Raw genomic sequence first — 19,605 nt, 5'->3', positions numbered from 1 at the left:
AACTTGTGGGTGAAGGGACTGTTTGTGCTGTAGTGTTCTACGTTCTAAGAGACTTTGAGTTTAGTGCTGACTTTGCAATGTTTTAACATTTATGTTGCCAGTAATTGGTCTGAGACACTGGTGTAGGCTGTTAATAATCTGTTAACCTTTTTGGAGGAATTTAGGAATAAAAATGTCGGTCTGTTGCAGACATTTAATTCTAAAATTCTACATGTGGCAGGAAGATAGAATGTTACTGCTGATGCATTGCCACAAATGTTATAAACAGGAAGAAGGAGTGTCCGATGGTGGAAGACAAGGATTGAAGTGGACGATATTACCGTTACGTCTGCATGTGTTAATTTTGTATATTTATTGTAGTGTACTAATACTGAGAGCCTGAAGGGGTTTGAAAAATGAAACCATCTTTGAATTGTTGCTTTTTTTTAAGGTGGGAGATGCGACGTTACTGTCCCTTTGAAAAGGGTTTATTTAAAACATGCTCTCTTAGCTCACAGCGTTAGTGATGTTATTATTGTTGCCAGGGTGACTACGATGAGTCCTTTTATTGCTTCCTCAATAGCGTCAGTGGGGGTTGTTTGTGTTTACTCTGGGGTTAGTTTTACGATCCTGTATTGTTAAGAGAAAAGGTCATACAGATTTGGGCTGTCTTTTTTCTTTCCAGTAAGTTTAAGGTTTCAGTTTGGAGAGTTCTGAGGCTGCAGTTTAGTTTGTAAGTTTTAGCAGGGGCATCAAGGAAGGGAGAAGCTGAAATCTCTCTCTCTCTGTCTCCCTGTTCTATTTGGAAATTCTGCTGGTTATTGTTTTGATTCCAGAAGGAAGGTACAGCCTTCGAAAAGACTCAAATACAGTCATGTGAGATTGTAATCTGCGCTGTGTTAAATCTGTGAGAAGGGTTTTGTCTACGAAAAGGTTTTGGTTTGTTGGAGCAGCTTTAATATTCCATGCAGGGTTAATACATTACTGTGATTGTTTCCTTTTCGTTTTGTTTGTAATTGATAAAAGTTCTTGCGAGTTTTATTTCTATACAGGAATACTGTTCCTCAATAAACTTTGTTTGATAAAAGCTCCCTATTGGTGAATCACACTGAAGTGGAACATCTCGTGCTAATCCGAGTCAAATTTAAGATGCAAAATTTATGATTTGTGCAGCCTCCATAAAATACTTTGGAGATTCTAATCTGAACCATAACACTGGGGGATTGTGTAGGATTAAAATCTAAATTCCTGAAATGATTATTGAAATCAAAGACAGTGAGGGGGAGGACAGGTGGATTTCATAAACTACTTTGGCGATTCTATACTGAGCGAGTACACTGCCCTTTGAGTATTGGATGGGGGACAATGTAGAAGGAGCTTTACTCTGCATCCAACTCCTTGTTGTACCTGTCCTAGGGACAGTATTGCAAGCCCTTCACTCTGTTCTAACTGCGTGCTGTACCTCTCTTGCAAGGGTTTGATGGGGACACTACCGAGGGAGCTTTATCCTGTGTTTAACCACGTGCTGTACCTGCCCTGGGAGTGTCTAATGGGGACAGTGTAGAGGGAGCTTTACTCTGTATCTAACCCCGTGCTGTACCTGTCCTGGGAGTGTTTGATGGGGAGACAGTGTAGAGGGAGCTTTACTCTGTATCTAACCCCGTGCTGTACCTGTCCTGGGAGTGTTTGATGGGGGACAGTGTAGAGGGAGCTTTACTCTGTATCTAACCCCGTGCTGTACCTGTCCTGGGAGTGTTTGACGGGGACAGTGTAGAGGGAGCTTTACTCTGTATCGAACCCCGTGCTGTACTGTCCTAGGAGTGTTTGATGGGGGACAGTGTAGACAGAGCTTTACTCTGTATCTAACCCTGTGCTGTACCTGTCCTGGGAGTGTTTGATGGGGGACAGTGTAGAGAGAGTCTTACTCTGTATCTAACCCAGTGCTGTACCTGTCCTGGGAGTGTTTGATGGGGGATAGTGTAGAGGGAGCTTTACTCTGTATCTAACCCTGTGCTGTACCTGTCCTGGGAGTGTTTGATGGGGGGACAGTGTAGAGGGAGCTTTACTCTGTATCTAACCCCGTGCTGTACCTGTCCTGGGAGTGTTTGATGGGGACAGTGTAGAGGGAGCTTTACTCTGTATCTAACCCTGTGCTGTACCTGTCCTGGGAGTGTTTGATGGGGGACAGTGTAGAGGGAGCTTTACTCTGTATCTAACCCCGTGCTGTACCTGTCCTGGGAGTGTTTGATGGGGGGACAGTGTAGAGGGAGCTTTACTCTGTGCAACAGAAAAGATGTATGCAATCAGATTCAAAGTTGGGTGTTCGAACACAGAAAACCACAGCACAAACAGGCCCTTCGGCCCACAAGTTGCGCTGATCATATCTCTACCTGCTAGGCTTACCTATAACCCTCAATCCTATTAAATCCCGTGTACTCATCCAGAAGTCTCTTAAAAGACCCCAACGAGTTCGCCTCCACCACCACCGACAGCAGCCGATTCCACTCACTCACCACCCTCTGAGTGAGTAGATGTTGGGAAGTTCTGTGCCATGGGTGGGAGTTTTGTCTGGATTGGCGATCGGAGTGGGAAGTCTCACAAGCCGTCAGATCAGATTTCACGGTGCCATTAACATACCATGCCATTGTGCCCTCTCCCTGCCAGAGGGGCAGTACCGAGACACAGTCGGGGGGCATTGCCTGGCCAGTACTGGGGGGGCAGTGCCCAGAATTGGGGCAGCGCCGAGGCAGTGTTGGAGGGCACTGTGCAGTGCAGGGGGGCATTTCCCAGACAGTGGGGAGGCATTTCCCAGACAGTGGGGAGGCATTTCCCAGACAGTGCTGGAACCAGGGCGTTGTGTGTTGGGTGGATTGTGTGCTGGGGAGGTGCTGCTGAACTGATGCACGCTGATTGGCTGTTCGATATCCTGTCCTTATATCCCCCACGCTTACCTCCCCCCCTCCTTTATCTCTGCCATCCTCTCCACCCCCCCCTTTCTGCCCCCCCTCCCTTTCCACTCTCCTCTCCCCCCTCTCCGCCCCCCCTTCCACCCTCCCTCTCTGCCCCCCTCCACTTCACCCCCTCCATCCTCCCCCCTCCCTCTGCACCCTCCCCCTCCGTCTCCTCCCTCCCCCCACTCCTCCCTCCCCCTCCCTCTCCGCACCCCCCCCTCCACCTCCATCTTCCCCTCCCTCTCTGCCCTCCCCCTCCCTCTATGCACCCCCTCCCTCTCCGCACCCCCTTCTTCTCTGCCCTCCCCCCACTCCCTCACTACCCTCCCCCTTCCTCTCCGCCGTCCCCCTCCCTCTCCTCCCTCTCCCTCCCTCTCCGCCCCCCACTCCCTCTCTGCACCCCCCCCCCCCTCCCTCTCTATGCAGCTGGTTCTATGTGGATATTCCATGGGTTATGGGGGAATTTGGGGGGGGTGTTGACCCATTATTTCAGTGGTTGGGGAAGGGGAGGATGCCCCTCTTCCTTGGGGGGGGGTTTGTGCCCCTCCTCCTGTCAGCAGTGGGGTGGGGAGGGGGGGTGGTCACCATTTCTGTGGTGGTGAGACTGGGGTGGAAGGTGGAGATGACCCAGTCTCGGTGAAGGTGACCTGGGCAGCGTCTCTCCCACTCTGCACCGTTTTTTAAGGTGGGTGCCTGGGTGGGTGGACGCTGGCTGGGAGGCACTGCCAGTCCCGACGGGAAACATTCCAAATTTCCCACTGCCAGCAGCATTCCAGAGAATCGCAGCCAAAGTCCCGAGCAGGATTTACAGGAGATGTGAATAACATCGCTATAGATCGTTAGAAAATGTCAAATAACCGAGCTCTTGCTCTCAGTGAGTCTGTTAACTGGTTTCTTGTTGGAATCACATTTCGGTGATTCTTCTGCAGTCCAATAGCTAACCTGTCTGCTCTCTCTTCCCATCTGCAGACAACGACGGCTACATCAACTCTGATAAGTACTCAGGTAAGAAGACTGCTTGTACTTCGGGTGGTGTGTAGACTCTCACTATCATCGTCTGAGATCGCGCTACGACAGCCGTTCTCTGTGAACTCCTGCAGTTCAGGAGGCCATTCAGCCCGTCAAGCCTGCCCCGACAACAATCTGACACAGGCCCTAGTAACTGCACACATTTACCCTGCTAATCCCCCTGATACTAAGGGACAATTCAGCATGGCCAATCCACCTAACATAGTACATAGAAAAACTACAGCACAAACAGGCCCTTCGGCCCACAAGTTGCGCCCAACATATCCCTACCTACTAGGCTTACCTATAACCCTCTATCTTACTAAGTCCCATGTACTTATCCAGAAGTCTTTTGAAAGACCCTAACGAATCCACCTCCACCACCACCACCACCAGCTGTTTCCACCACCCTCTGAGTGAAAAACCTACCCCTGACATCTCCTCTGTCCCTACTCCCCAGCACCCTAAACCTGTGTCCTCTTATGGCAGCCATTTCAGCCCTGGGAAAAAGCCTCTGAGAGTCCACCCGATAGCCCACACGTCTTACACACACGTCTTTTGGACTGTGGGAGGAAACCGGAGCACCCGGAGGAAACCCACGCAGACACGAGGAGAATGTGCAAACTCCACACAGACAGAGACCGGAGCCGGGAGTTGAGCCCGGGTCCCTGGCGCTGGCTAACCACTGTGCCACCGTGCCGAGCCCTGATTGTAAAAGTAAAATTTATTTACTATTGTCACAAGTCAGCTTACATTAACGCTGCAATGAAGTTACTGTGAAAATCCCCTCATCGCCACACTCCAGCACTGGGGGTGGTGGTTTAATCAGCTTTATTAATAATTATAAAAGCAAATTAAAGATTCATCTCTGGATTCTGAAATAAAGATTTGGATAAGATTGTGTCTTTTTAAATTTTTCTCCAACTTCCAGTTACTAATTAAAGATGTTGCCGGGACTTGAGAAGCTGAGTTACAGAGAGAGATTGAATAGGTTAGGACTTTATTCCCTGGAGAATGAGGGGAGATTTGATAGAGGTGTATAAGGTGAGATGGGTATAGATAGAGTGAATGCAAGCAGGCTTTTTCCACTGAGGCTAGGGGAGAAAAAAAAACTAGATGACATGGGTTAAGGGTGAGGGGGTAAAGTTTAAAGGGAATATTGGGGGGGGGGGGTCCTTCACGCAGAGAGTGGTGGGAGTGTGGAATGAGCTGCCGGATAAATGCGGGCTCACTTTTAACATTTAAGAAAAGCTTGGACAGGTACGTGGATGAGAGGGGTGTGGAGGGATATGGTCCAGGTGCAGGGCAGTGGGACGAGGCAGAAAAATGGTTCAGCACAGACAAGAAGGGCCAAAAGGCCTGTTTCTGAGCTCTGATTTTCTATGGTTCTAACTATTGGAGCTGGGATATTATTGGAGCAGGGTGGCACGCTGGCACAGTGGTCAGTACCGCTGCCTCACGATGCCAGAGACTCCGGTTCGATTCTGACCTGGGGTCACCGCCTGTGTGGAGTTTGCACATTCTCCCCGTGTCTGCATGGGTTTCCTCGGGATGCTCCAGTTTCCTCCCACAATCCAAAGATGTGTGGGTTAGATGGATTGGCCATGCTAAATTGCCACGTGGTATCGGGGGGCTTCGCAGGGTAAATATGTGGGGCTGCTGGCGCAAGGCTGGGATTGCTGTGGGTGCAAGCCCGATGGGCCAAATGGCCTCCTCCTGCGCTGTAGGGATTCTATAATAATGTGATTTGACTGAGAGTTGATTGGACCTCCTTTGCCCAGGATGGATATGTCCACTGAATAACGGCAGGGGGACTTGAGGCAAAAATCACAAACTGCTTAAAGCACGGTTGACAATTTGAGGAACAAACAAATCTTATTGTGTTCTGGTTTGAGGATTGTTGCTTTGCCTGAGACAGAATGATTCTTCAGTGGAGACAAGCTATTCATTTCTAATCTCTACATTATCTCCTTAACTCTGCAGACTTTTATTGAAAGCTCAACTCAAGGAGGAAAGGTAAGGAGGGGTCAGAATTTGTGACTCCATCTGTTGTTACATAAGAAATAGGAGCAGGAGTCGGCCATCTAGCCCTTCGAGCCTGCCCCGCCGTTCAATAAGATCATGGCTGATCTGATAGTGGATCAGTTCCACTTTCCCGCTTTCTCCCCTTAATTCCCTTGTCTATCAGAAACCTATCTACCCGTGACTTAAATATATTTAGCGAGGTAGCCTCCACCACTTCAACGGGCAGAGAATTCCAGAGATTCACCACCCTTTGAGTGAAGAAGTTCCTCCTCAACTCCGATCTAAACTGCCCCCCCCCCTTATCTTGAGGCTGTGCCCTCTAGTCCTGCTATCCTTTCTAAATTGCCCTTAGTACCAGGAGGATTAGCGAGGTAAATGCTTGGGGTTGTGGGAATAGGGCCTGGGTGGGATTGTGGTCGGTACAGACTCGAAGGGGAAAATGGCCTCCTTCTGTACTGCACGGTTGGGCCGAAGGGCCTGTTTCCCGTGCTGTGTTGTTCTTTGTTCTTTGACGGAGTACCTTACCCAGGTCCTTTCGCCTTCCTGCAACCCCGTAACCCCACACATTTATCGTGGCTAATCCACCGACCCTACACGTCTTGAGTGTGGAAGGAAACCGGAGCACTCGGAAGAAATCCAAGCGGGAACTGTGCAGACTCCACGCGGACAGTGACCCAAGGCCGGAATCGAACCTGGATCCCTGCGCAGAGGCAGCTAACCACTGTGCCGCCCGCTTATCAGGGTTAAATCCTATCTGCCACTGCCTTGCCCAGTTTACCAGCTGACTAACATCAGTCTACAAGCTCAGACTATCCTCCTTGCTATCAACATCACCGCCAACTTTCATATCATCTACAAGCTTACGAAATTATACCTTATACGTTCACACCTGAGTGGTTAATGTGTATAAAACAAACAGCAAGGGTCCCAGCACCAATCCCAATGGTACACTCTTAGTCACAGTCTTGCAATCACAAAACCACCTTCCACCTTTGCTTCCAGGGGCTCCAGTTCCCCCCACCACTCAGCCCCCAACAGTCCCAAGCTGCGCAGGTTAGGGGGATTGGCCATGGTAAATGTTGCCCAAGGGATAGGGCGGAGGGGAGGGCCCGGGTTGGATGCCCTTTTGAAGAGTTGGTGCCGATTCAATGGGCTGAATGGCCACTGTAGGGATTCTATAGTCCAAAGATGTGTGGGTTAGGTTAGGTTGATTGGCCATGCTAAGAAATTGCCCCTTAGTGTCCAGGGATGCGTCGGTTAGAGGGATTAGCAGGTAAAATATGTAGGGATATGGGGGGTAGGGCCTGGGTGGGATTGTGGTCAGTGCAGACTCGATGGGCCGAAGGGCCTCTTTCTGCACTGTAGGGTTCTATGATTCTATGGTTCTATGATCTGTGGGGATTCTATGGTCCTATAGATAATGGGATAAGTGAGGAAACAAGAGCTTATCGAGAGGGAGTGTAACCGGGAATAACAGAATCATTAACAACATATACTGTTCAGAATAATGAATCCCAGAAGACTGTTAACAATCAAAAAACAATGAATTTGTAACGCTGATGTAATCCCAATCCTAGCCATTGTAACGCTGATATAGTCCCAATCCTAATCCTCAATGATCTTAAACTATTAAATGTAATCTACATCAAGCTTGGAACTTAGTGGTGATGTTTTGGTTTGCAGATGGTACCAGCAGTGTACTACCTACAAGATGTACTGCAGCAATTTACCAAAGATCCTTAGATCCAAACCCACCACCACTTCCATCTGGAAGGACAAGGGCAGCTCTTGGATGTTTCGAGAGTAGCCTAGTACTTTGCGTTGTTTGTGTACACTTAAACTGGACCAGCAGATGGGCACCATGACAGCTCAGTGACTATCGCTGATTGCTGTGCAGACACATGGATTTGGGCCGGTGTCTGTGGGAGTTTGCGCATTCTCCCCGTGCTTGCGTGGGTTTTCTCCGGGTGCTCCGGTTTCCTCCCACACCCCAAAGATGTGCTGTTAGGCTGACTGGAGGTAATAAATTGTCCCTAAATTAGTTTCCCTCAATGTGGATGGCCATAAAACAATAGATAGGGGTCATGGGTGGAGGGGGGGACTGGTAATGTTAAAATAGCGGCGCGGGCTTGTTTCCCAGGCTGTTTTTGCTCTTTGTTTTATTGTTTGTTTATAGTCACAAATTGTGCATTTTAAATCTGATTACTTAATCAAGAAGTTCATTGGAAGTTAGAATTATAGAATTCTACAATGCAGAAGACCATTCAGCCCATCGAGTCTGCGCCGACCACAATCCCACCCAAGCCCTACTTCCACAACCCCAAGCATTTACCCTAGCCAGTTCCCCTGACACAAAGGGGCAATTTACCATCCACCTAACCCACATACCTTTGGACCACGGGAGGAAATCGGACCACGCAGAGGAAACCCACGCAGACATAGGGAGAATGTACAATCCCCACACAGACAGCGATCCAAGCCGGGAATCGAACCCGGGTCCCTGGTGCTGTGAGGCAGCAGTGCTAACCACTGCACCACCACAAGTTATGATGTAATTCAGCCTTCAGCCAGCATGGTAGGTCTCGGGGCTTTGACTTTTGACCTGTAGCCGCAGAAGCTTCACTTTATTCAGTGTAAATTGAGAGTGTTGCTGGCAAGAGACTGGCCTCAGCAAGATTATTTTAATTAGTTAACTTTCTGTCCCACATCTCAAGAATAGATTAAAGTTTCTGAGTTGCCCTGATGCCTCTGGGTTGCTGGAGTTCTAGTGAACTGTGGGGTTGCTGTTAATGAGAGGGATAGAAATCAGAGAGAAATGTCAAACAGGAAACTGAAAATGGTTGAAACACATGATGTGAGGGAGATGGATTTGGTCTAAATTGGAAGGATGTTGCCAGATTTAAACTCATTTAAAACCAGAATTAAAATTGGGCTCGGGGGCGTCCCCCCAAGTCTGAGGTTAGGAATAAAATCAGAAAATGCTCTCTAAACTCAGCAGCTCTGGCAGTATCCGTGCAGACAGAAACAGAGTTAACGTTTTGAGTCCTGATGATTCCAACATGGAAACATATACGATAGGAGCAGGAAGAGGCCATTTGGCCCTTCGAGCCTGCTCCACCATTCATTACAATCATGGCTGATCGTCCAAATCAACAGCCTAATCCTGCTTTCTCCCCATAACCTTTGACCCCATTCCCCCCAAGTGCTCTATCCAGCTGCCTCTTGAATACATTCAATGTTTTGGCATCAACTACTTCCTGTGGGAATGAATCCCACAGCCTCACTGGGTGAGGAAATCTCTCCTCACCTCCGTCCTAAATGGTCTACTCTGAATCCTCAGACTGTGACCCCTGGTTCTGGACTCCCCCCACCTTTGGGAACATCCTCCCTGCATCTACCCTATCCAGTCCTGTTAGAATTTTATAAATCTCCATGAGATTCCTCCTCATTCGTCTGAACTCCAGTGAAAACAATCCTAACCTAGTCAATCTCTCCTCATACATCAGTCCCGCCATCAGCCTGGTAAACCTTCGCTGCACTCCCTCGAGAGCAAGAACACCCTTTCTCAGAGATGAGCACCAATACATCCACTATTTCTAGGGCCTCTTCCTTAAGAAGATTATCCGGCCCTGGGGATTTATCCACCTTCAATCCTGTCAATTTTCCCAGAACCATTTCTCTACTAATACTGATCTCCCTCAGGCCTTCCCTCTCACTAAATCTTACAATCGCTATCATATCTGGTATCTGATTTGTGTGCTGTTTTGTGAAGACAGAAACAAAGTTTGTATTCAGTTGCTCAGCTATTTTTTTGTCCCCTGTTATACACTCCCCCATTGCTCTCTGTAGGGGACCTACATGTGTCTTCACTAATCTCTTTCTCTTCACGTATCTATAGAAACTCTTAGTGTCAGTCTTTATGTTCCGTGCAAGCTTACTTTCGTACTTTATTTTCTGCTTCTTAATCAATCCCTTAGTCCTTCTTTGCCGAATTCTAAACTGCTCCCAATCCTCAGACCGATTATTTTTCTTGGCCAGTCTATATGAACAAAGAACAAAGAACAAAGAACAATACAGCACGGGAAACAGGCCCTTCGGCCCAACGAGCCCACGCCGCCGTCCCACTGTCTGTGACCTATTCATGATTTTAGTCTACACCTAACGTGCGAGGATCAGGGAGGTCCAATTTGGGGACAATTTAGTACCCAATCAATCAGCCTAAAAGCACATCTTTGGGGGATGTGGGAGGAAACCGGAGCACCCGGAGGAAACCCACGCAACCACGGGGAGAACGTGCAAACTCCCACAGACACAGGCCCAAATTCATGTGTCCGCACAGCAACAGAGATAGTCTCTGAGCTGTCATGTTGCCCTCGAGATGGTCCAGTTTAAGCACACTAACGACATGAAGCAATAGGCAACTCCCGAAGCAACATCCAAGAGCAGCCCACTACAACCTGCCGCATGCATGCCCCTTGCTGGACTTAAATGCCTGTGGAGACAAAAACATTCATTATTAAACAGGCAAAGACTAACATCCCTGAGGCAAAACGTATTCCCAAGCCTACAATGTTTAGTAAGGCCTACTATATCCCCCTATATGTAGCCCACTCATGTGGCTGTCTAAGTGACTCTTAAACAACCCTAGCGTGCCTGCTTCCACCACCTTACTCGGCAGTGCATTCCACACCCCCACTACCCTTTGCGTGAAAAACTGCCCTCTAATATTTGTCTTATACCTAGCCCCCCTCACTCTAAGCCCGTGACCCCTCATTCTATCCATTTCTAATAGCGGAAAAAGCTTACCACCATTTACTCTATCTATCCCCTTCATAATCTTATAAACCTCTATTAGATCCCCCCTCAGCCGACGTCTCTCAAGGGAAAACAGCCCAAGTTCATTCAATCTTTCCTCGTAAGACAGCCCTTCCATACCAGGCAACATCCTGGTAAATCTCCTCTGCACTCTCTCCAGGATCTCTACATCCTTCCGGTAGTACGGCGACCAGAACTGGACGCAGTACTCCAAGTGAGGCCTAACCAACGTTCTATACAACTGCAACATCAGACTCCTACTCTTATATTCTATACCTCTTCTTATGAAGGCTAACATACCATACGCTTTCCTCATCACATGCTTCTTCCTTAGATCAGATCTTCCCTCTAATTTCCTTTATAAGCCAAGGATTGGCCTCTTACCCATTTTGTTTTTGTGCCAGACAGGAAGAAACAGTCACTGCAGTTCCCCCATGTGTTCCTTAAATGTTGGCCATTGTCTATCCACTGTCATCCATAGAACCATAGAAAATTACAGCTCAGAAACAGGCCTTTTGCCCCTTCTTGTCTGTGCCCAACCATTTTTCTGCCTCGTCCCACTGACCTGTACTTGGACCATATCCCTCCACACCCCTCTCATCCATGAACCCGTCCAAGTTTTTCTTAAATGTTAAAAGTGAGCCCGCATTTATCCGGCAGCTCATTCCACACTCCCACCACTCTCTGTGTGAAGAATCCCCCCCCTAATATTCCCTTTAAACTTTTCCCCCGTCACCCTTAACCCATGCCCTCTGGTTTTTTTTCTCCCCTAGCCTCAGTGGAAAAAGCCCGCTTGCATTCACTCTATCTATACCCATCAAAATCTTATACACCTCTATCAAATCTCCCCTCATTCTTCTACACTCCAGGGAATAAAGTCCTAACCTATTCAATCTCTCTCTGTAACTCAGCTTCTCAAGTCCCAGCAACATCCTCGTGAATCTTCTCTGCACTCTCTCAACCTTATTGACATCCTTCCTGTAACGAGGTGACCAAAACTGTACACAATACTCTAAACTCAGCCTTATACAATCTTACCATAACACTCCAACTTTTATACTCGATACTCCGATTTATAAAGGCCAATGTACCAAAAGCACTCTTTACGACCCTATCCTCCTGTGACATCACTTTTAGGGAATCCTGTACCTGTATTCCCAGATCCCTCTGTTCATCTGCACTCTTCAGAGTCCTACCATTTACCCTGTATGTTCTACTTTGGTTTGTCCTTCCAAAGTGCAATACCTCACACTTGTCTACGTTAAATTCCATTTGCCATTTTTCAGCCCATTTTTCTAGTTGGTCCAAATCCCTCTGCAAGCTTTGAAAACCTTCCTCACTGTCCACTACACCTCCAATCTTTGTATCATCAGCAAAATTTGCTGATCCAATTTACCACATTGTCATCCAGATCATCAGATCCCTTTGAGTAACTCTCCTGAATGGACAGAATTGGGAGTAATTCAGTGTTGAGACTGATTCACGCTGAGTAAAATGTATTCTTCTTATGATTGCAGACAGATGAACAATTGGCGATCGGGCTTGGTTTGGGGCTACCGATATTTGCGTTGCTGTTGGGATTCCTTGCAGCTAGCATTTACATTTTTCAGAGAAAGAGAAAACAGGTAACAAAAAAAACATTGAACCTTAACTTGATTGGAGTTGGGGAGATTGAGAGGTGATCTCATTGAAACCTGTCCGACTCTGAGGGATGGATGTTGAACGGGTGTGCTCCATGTGCGGGAGTTTGGAACAAGGTGGGACACTTTGACAGCAAGTCTTCTCCCATGAAGACACAAATGGGGAGGAAATTTCTTCCATTAATTCTCTCCCCAAGAGAGCGGTGGAGGCCGGGCCATTGGATATACCTGCGTCTGAATTAGACTGATTTGATCTCATTTATTACAGTGAAAAGTATTGTTTCTTGCTCGCTATACAGACAAAGCATACCGTTCATAGAGAAGGAAAGGAGGGGGTGCAGAATGTAGTGTTACAGTCATAGCTAGGGTGTAAAGAAAGATCAGCTTAATGCGAGGTAGGTCCATTCAAAAGTCTGACAGCAGCAGGGAAGAAGCTGTTCTTGGGTTGGTTGGTGCGTGACCTCAGACTTTTGTATATTTTTCCCGAAGGATGAAGATGGAAGAGAGAATGTCCGGGGTGCGTGCCGGCTGCTTTGCCGAGACAGCCGGAAGTGTAGACAGAGTCAATGGATGGGAGGCTGGTTTGTGTGATGGATTGGGCTACATTCACAGCCCTTTGTAGTTCCTTGTGGTCTTGGGCAGAGCAGGAGCCCAGACCAGAAAGAATGCTTTCTATGGTGCACCTGTAAAAGTGGGTGAGAATCGGAGTGGACATGCTGAATTTCCTTAGCCTCCTGAGAAAGGAGAGGCGTTGGTGTTTTTTTGTTAACTTATAGTCTCGACATGAGTGGACTAGAACAGGTTCTTGGTGATCTGGACACCTAAAAACTCGAAACTCTCAATCCTTTCTACTTCATCCCCATTGATGTAGACAGGGGCAAGTTCTCCTTTACACTTCCTGAAGTCGATGACAATCTCCTTCGTTTTGTTGACATTGAGGGAGAGATTATTGTTGCCGCACCAGTTCACCAGATTCTCTATCTCGAGGGGGATTGAATATAAAAGTAGGGAGGTCTTGCTGCAGCTGTATAGGGCATTGGTGAGGCCGCAGCTGGAGTACTGTGTGCAGTTTTGGGCGCCGCACCTGCGCAAGGATATTTTGGCCCTGGAGGGAGTGCAGAGGAGGTTTACTAGGCTGATACCGGAGTTGAGGGGATTGAGCTATGAGGAGAGGCTGAATAAACTAGGCTTGTACTCGTTAGAGTTTAGAAGAATGAGGGGAGATCTCATTGAGACGTATAAGATGATGAATGGGATGGATAGGATAGAGGTGGAGAGACTCTTCCCGCTCAAAAAAGACAGTAGGACTAGGGGGCACAGCCTCAAGATAAAGGTGAGGCGGTTTAGAACGGAGTTGAGGAGGAACTTCTTCACTCAAAGGGTGGTGAATCTCTGGAATTCTCTGCCCGTTGAAGTGGTGGAGGCTGCCTCGCTAAATATTTTTAAGAAGCGGGTTGATGGGTTCTTGATAAGAGAGGGGATTAAGGGTTATGGGGAGAGGGCGGGAAAGTGGAACTGAGCCACAACAGATCAGCCATGATCTTATTGAATGGCGGGGCAGGCTCGAAGGGCTAGATGGCCTACTCCTGCTCCTATTTCTTATGTTCTTATGTTCTTATGTTCCTGTACTCTGTCTCATCATTGTTTGAGATCCAACCAATTAGGACGGTGTCATCAGCCAACTTGAAAATCAAATCGAATGGGAATTTGGACACAGTTCGTGTATAAGGAGGGGGCTGAGAACACAGCCTTGTGGGACACCGGAGATGAGGATGAGGAGGTGTTGAGGCCTAGCCCTACTGATTGTGGTCTGTGGGTTAGGAGGTTCTCCTAACTCACAGGGAGGGAGGAGCTGAGGCCCAGGCCACGGAGTTTGGAGATGAGTTTTGTTGGGAATTCTTTGACACGGGAGTCAGGCGTTAGAGTGGGCTGGGCAGAAGTGGAATTAAGGCCACTCTCGAATCAGAGATGATCTTCCTGATGAGTGGAGCAGGTTTGAGTCTCTCTGGGGAGACTGTGTCGGAACACTAGAGCTGGTGAGAGATATCTTCAGAAAAGTTGGATGGACTCACACCAATAATAATACTTCATTTGGTTACATTTGCAAATGCAAACAAAATGAGAAGGTCTTTAGATTACTGCCTGTAGCCTGTATAGCGGTCCCTGTAATCTGCTACAAGATCAGGTGACAAGGTTCGTATCGCTGACCTTTGGGTAGAGGCAGCTGGTTTTGAGGGTGAAGGGATTGGGATTGTTGTTGGACGGGGCTGTGAGCCCAGCAGGGAGGGGTTGCCGTACAGTCGGCTATAGCTCGGATATCAGGCAACCGCCCCCCCCCCCCCACCCCGTGCTCCTTCACCACTCTGTCAACGACTCTCCGTTCTACCCCCCCCCCGCCAGTGTTGGTTCCAGATGTTCTCCCATTTTGGATGCAGCAAGATCTGAGAGGACTGAGCCCAGCGCGGGATCCTCCTTTCCAATGGGACGTTAAACTGAACCCAGCCCGCCCTCAATAGAAAAGATCTCACAGCCCAATCCCAAGGGAGGATGATTTGGTCATTGTCACATTGCTGTGCGTGGGATCTTGCTGTGCGAAAATTTGGCAGCCGCATTTCCTGCATTGACTACATTTCCAAAGCACCTTATAAAGCAAATTGGGATGTTCTCGGTTTTGTTCACTCTTTCACAGGATGTGGGTGTCGTTGGCTAGCTCTGCACACACACCCACACACACACAGACACACACACACACACACACAGACACACACACACACACACACAGACACACACACAGACACAGACACACACAGACACACACACAGGCACACACACACACACAGACACACACACACACACACACACAGACACACACACACACACACACACAGACACACACACACACACACACACAGACACACAGACACACACACAGACACAGACACACACACACACACACACAGACACACACACAGACACAGACACACACAGACACACAGACACACACACACACACACACAGACACACACACACACACACACAGACACACACACACACACACACACACAGACACACACACACACACAGACAGACACACACACACACACACACAGACACACAGACACACACACACACAGACACACACACACACACACACACAGACACACACACACACAGACACAGACACACACACACACACACACACAGACACACACACACAGACACAGACACACACACACACACACACAGACACACACACACACAGACACACACACACAGACACACACACACACACACTCTTATACATGCACACACCCTCTCATACACATAGTCTCTCTCTCTCACACACACGCACAAGCACACACACACATACACACTCTCTCTCATACCCACACACACATATGCACAGTCTCTCTCACACAAATACATATACACACTGTCTTTCATACACACACACACACACACACACACACACACAATCATACCTATGCTCACTCAAACTCTCTCTCACACTCACACACTCTCTTTCTTGTACACACATATGATCTTTCTACACACACTCTCACACACACACATGCATGCACGCTCTCTCCACACACACACACACACACACACACACACACACACACACAGACACTCACACCGCCCCCCCACCCCCCCATGCACTCAGTGCTGAAAAGAAAAGTCTCATTTCTCTATCTGGTCTCCTGATCTCTCTCCCATTATCTCCAATCGCATCGAACCAAATACCCACCCAGAAACCTTTTGGAGAGAGTGAATATTCTCAGCTCCCTAATTCAGTCCCAAATCCATTCAGCACAAACCATATTCATTTAAATCCCTGCACTTTGCAGACATAAATCCTATGCTTCAAGGTGTGTGTGTCTGTGTGTGCATGTGTGTGTGTCTATGTATGTGTGTGTGTATATATGTATTGATGTGTGTGACAATGTTTGTGTGTAAATTAATGTGCATATTTGTGTGTGTATGTGTGGTTGTGGGTGTGTGAATGTTTGTGTCTGTATATGAGCAAGAGTATAGATGATGTGGAGATCCCGGCGTTGGACTGGGGTAAACACAGTAAGAGGTCTCACAACACCAGGTTAAAGTCCAACAGGTTTATTTGGTAGTAAACACCACTAGCTTTCGGAGCGCCGCTCCTTCGTCAGGTGGGACAGCATTCCGAAAGTTAGTGGTGTTTACTACCGAATAAACCTGTTGGACGTTAACCAAGTGTATGTATGCAGGTGTGTGTGTGCATGTGTGCAGCTACGTGTATGTAGATATGGGGGGGGGTGTGTGTGTGGAGGGGTGTGTGTGGAGAGTGGAAGGAGTGTGGGTGCGTGAGGATGAGTGTGTGGGGTTTGGGGGGGTGGTGGTGGGACGGGGGGGCGGAGGGGGGGGGTGTGCAGTATTTACTGAATGAACTGTGTGTTAATTCAGCAGTTTGGGTTCACTCCAGCTGGGATCTTGTTACTCCCAAACCCCCTTCATGGAAACAATACTTCCTGTAATCGGATCATTGCTATTCCTGAATTTACTGCTCACACTCATCCAATGTCAGGATAATGCTAACCCGCAGTGTGACTCCCCTCACACCGGGCAGTGTGACTCCCCTCACACCGGGCAGTGAGACTCCCCTCGCACCGGGCAGTGTGTCTCCCCTCGCACCGGGCAGTGTGTCTCCCCTCGCACCGGGCAGTGTGTCTCCCCTCGCACCGGGCAGTGTGTCTCCCCTCACACCGGGCAGTGTGACTCCCCTCGCACCGGGCAGTGTGACTCCCCTCACACCGGGCAGTGAGACTCCCCTCGCACCGGGCAGTGTGACTCCCCTCGCACCGGGCAGTGAGACTCCCCTCGCACCGGGCAGTGTGACCCCCCTCGCACCGGGCAGTGTGACCCCCCCCGCACCGGGCAGTGTGACTCCCCCCCACACCGGGCAGTGTGACTCCCCCCACACCGGGCAGTGTGACTCCCCTCACACCGGGCAGTGTGACTCCCCTCGCACCGGGCAGTGTGACTCCCCTCGCACCGGGCAGTGTGTCTCCCCTCGCACCGGGCAGTGTGACTCCCCCCACACCGGGCAGTGTGACCCCCCTCACACCGGGCAGTGAGACTCCCCTCGCACCGGGCAGTGTGACTCCCCCCGCACCGGGCAGTGTGACTCCCCTCACACCGGGCAGTGTGACTCCCCTCGCACCGGGCAGTGTGTCTCCCCTCGCACCGGGCAGTGAGACTCCCCTCGCACCGGGCAGTGTGACTCCCCTCGCACCGGGCAGTGTGACTCCCCTCGCACCGGGCAGTGTGACTCCCCTCGCACCGGGCAGTGTGACTCCCCTCGCACCGGGCAGTGTGACTCCCCTCGCACCGGGCAGTGTGACTCCCCTCGCACCGGGCAGTGTGACTCCCCTCACACCGGGCAGTGTGACTCCCCTCGCACCGGGCAGTGTGACTCCCCTCGCACCGGGCAGTGTGACTCCCCTCACACCGGGCAGTGTGACTCCCCTCGCACCGGGCAGTGTGACTCCCCTCGCACCGGGCAGTGTGACTCCCCTCACACCGGGCAGTGTGACTCCCCTCGCACCGGGCAGTGTGACTCCCCTCGCACCGGGCAGTGTGACTCCCCTCGCACCGGGCAGTGTGACTCCCCTCACACCGGGCAGTGTGACTCCCCTCGCACCGGGCAGTGAGACTCCCCTCGCACCGGGCAGTGTGACTCCCCTCACACCGGGCAGTGAGACTCCCCTCGCACCGGGCAGTGAGACTCCCCCCGCACCGGGCAGTGTGACCCCCCTCACACCGGGCAGTGAGACTCCCCTCGCACCGGGCAGTGAGACTCCCCCCGCACCGGGCAGTGTGACCCCCCTCACACCGGGCAGTGAGACTCCCCTCGCACCGGGCAGTGAGACTCCCCTCGCACCGGGCAGTGTGACTCCCCCCACACCGGGCAGTGTGACTCCCCCCGCACCGGGCAGTGTGTCTCCCCTCACTGACGGAGCTGATGTGCTGTGTGTGTATTTGATAGTTTTAGTGTTATCAGGGTGTAGAACAGTTTTAACTTTGATTTCCTGTTCCAGATCCAGTCGGGAAGGCTTGCTGATGTTGTGAGTAAGGACGCAGACTCAACAGTAGGTTCATTCTCGCAGTATCTCAGCGACACACATTCCCACCCACATCTCCCCCCCCGCCCCCGAAAGCTGCATTCTCCTCGCCCCGCAGTGTGGGGCCTGGTCCTCCAGCGTCTGGGAATGGTGCACGTGGCCTGGGTTGTGTGTCAACCTGACCATCCAGACAGTCCTCATTCTCTCCACATCTCTGAATCCCAGTTCAGACACATCTGTGCAGTGCTGAGGGAGTGCCGCACTGTCAGAGGGTCAGTGCTGAGGGAGTGCCGCACTGTCAGAGGGTCAGTGCTGAGGGAGTGCCGCACTGTCAGAGGGTCAGTGCTGAGGGAGTGCCGCACTGTCAGAGGGTCAGTGCTGAGGGAGTGCCGCACTGTCAGAGGGTCAGTGCTGAGCGAGTGCCGCACTGTCAGAGGGTCAGTGCTGAGGGAGTGCCGCACTGTCAGAGGGTCAGTGCTGAGGGAGTGCCGCACTGTCAGAGGGTCAGTGCTGAGGGAGTGCCGCACTGTCAGAGGGTCAGTGCTGAGGGAGTGCCGCACTGTCAGAGGGTCAGTGCCGAGGGAGTGCCGCACTGTCAGAGGGTCAGTGCCGAGGGAGCGCCGCACTGTCAGAGGGTCAGTGCTGAGGGAGCGCCGCACTGTCAGAGGGTCAGTGCTGAGGGAGTGCCGCACTGTCAGAGGGTCAGTGCCGAGGGAGTGCCGCACTGTCAGAGGGTCAGTGCTGAGGGAGTGCCGCACTGGCAGAGGGTCAGTGCGAGGGAGTGCCGCACTGTCAGAGGGTCAGTGCTGAGGGAGCGCCGCACTGTCGGAGGGTCAGTGCCGAGAGAGTGCCGCACTGTCAGAGGGTCAGTGCTGAGGGAGTGCCGCACTGTCAGAGGGTCAGTGCTGAGGGAGTGCCGCACTGGCAGAGGGTCAGTGCTGAGGGAGCGCCGCAATGTCAGGGGGGCAGTACTGAGGGAGTGCCGCACTGTCAGAGGGTCAGTACTGAGGGAGTGCCGCACTGTCAGAGGGTCAGCACTGAGGGAGTGCCGCACTGTCAGAGGGTCAGTGCTGAGCGAGTGCCGCACTG

The 19,605-nt window shown here is 50.4% G+C and overlaps 1 long non-coding RNA gene across 1 annotated transcript; it reads left to right on the top strand.

The window, feature by feature from the left end:
• The first annotated feature begins 3,898 nt into the window (after positions 1 to 3,898).
• On the top strand, positions 3,899 to 18,543 carry LOC145360422 (uncharacterized). Its single transcript, XR_013889713.1, has 4 exons — positions 3,899 to 3,935; positions 5,922 to 5,954; positions 12,296 to 12,403; positions 18,493 to 18,543. It is a non-coding gene; the product is annotated as an uncharacterized LOC145360422 (long non-coding RNA).
• The last annotated feature ends 1,062 nt before the right edge of the window (positions 18,544 to 19,605 follow it).

Source organism: Carcharhinus amblyrhynchos, chromosome 31 (genome assembly GCF_965287045.1).
Source record: "Carcharhinus amblyrhynchos chromosome 31, sCarAmb.v2.hapA, whole genome shotgun sequence".
NCBI lineage: Eukaryota > Metazoa > Chordata > Chondrichthyes > Carcharhiniformes > Carcharhinidae > Carcharhinus > Carcharhinus amblyrhynchos.
Note: the sequence above shows the minus strand (reverse complement) of the source record. Positions and strands in the feature narration are given on the sequence as shown.